A 1287-nucleotide genomic window follows, 5' to 3' on the forward strand; every position below is an offset into this window, starting at 1 on the left:
ATTGTTCTTCAATACCATAAGAAAAGAAACACTCCTGTTACTTGATGTCTCGTTTTATAAAGAATGTACGTAGAAATTTTTATCTTCAGTATGTTTCTTTTGAAAACTGTTGTTCCCCCAGTGGCACAGCGGCATGTCTGCGGACTTACAACCCTAGAAACCCGGATGCGACACCCGTAATGGGCAGAGCACAGATAGCCCATTGTGTAGCTTTGTGCTTAACTTTAAACAAACAAACGAGAATTGTTTGCGCTAGCCGTCCCTAATTTTGAGCTGATAGACTAGATGGAAGGCAGCTAATGAACACCACCCACCGCCAACTCTTGGGCTACCTTTTACTATTATAAGGGCGAACATGTTAGGTGACGGGTGTCGATCTCATAAACAGCAGAATGTGAGTTGAACACCCATACCAACAGGCAAGTCTTGAGAATGAAACCTATTGTTCCACGAATGATGCTTTGTTATATTCTTCATGTTACAAATCTATATGTAGTTCTCGAGAGTTCATTACATTAATAATATTAGGTTATCAAGAAATTAATGTCGCTGTTTTTTAGATGAAAAAACCCGAACAATTTATATATCAAAACAAAACATTTTTAAATGAAATAGTCTCCATTCTTATCGATGAGGCTTTTCCATCTTAGAATAACGTTGTTAATGCCACGATTAAAGAAATCACTTGGCTTTGAAGCAAAAAAAACATGTCGATGTCCTCTTTAACACCTTCCACATTTACATACGTTTTCCCCATTAAGATGGTGTTGCAACGAACGAAAAAGTTGATAATCTGATGGTGCCATATCTGGATAATATGGTGGGTGGGGGAGAAGTTCCTAACCCAACTCCATAATTTTGTGTTGCGTCAAACGTGCCACATGTGGACGTGCATTGTCGTGGAGAAGAAGAACCCCTTTCCGATTGACGAGTGAAGGGCGTTTCTGATGAAGGGCTTGATTTAAATGTTCCAGTTTCTGACTATAGATCTCTACATTGATAGTTCGCTGTGGACTGAGGAATTCGAAATGAATTACTCCTTTGATGTCCCACCCAATGCAATACATCACTTTCTGCGGATGGAGACCAGATTTTGGGGTCGAAGTGGTTTTTGTCTAGGACTGAGCCATTATTTTTGGCGTTTAATATTCGCGTAGAGAATCCATTTTTCATCACGTTCACACGTTGGAAACGATGATCATCGGAGAGTTCGTGAGGCACCCAAACACCTTCTTTATGGAGTTTTCCCATATTACTTAGATCTTTACGTATTGTTTCATAAAAGAT

The sequence above is a fragment of the Limulus polyphemus genome, unplaced genomic scaffold (assembly GCF_000517525.1).
Source record: "Limulus polyphemus unplaced genomic scaffold, Limulus_polyphemus-2.1.2 Scaffold2811, whole genome shotgun sequence".
Taxonomy (NCBI): domain Eukaryota; kingdom Metazoa; phylum Arthropoda; class Merostomata; order Xiphosura; family Limulidae; genus Limulus; species Limulus polyphemus.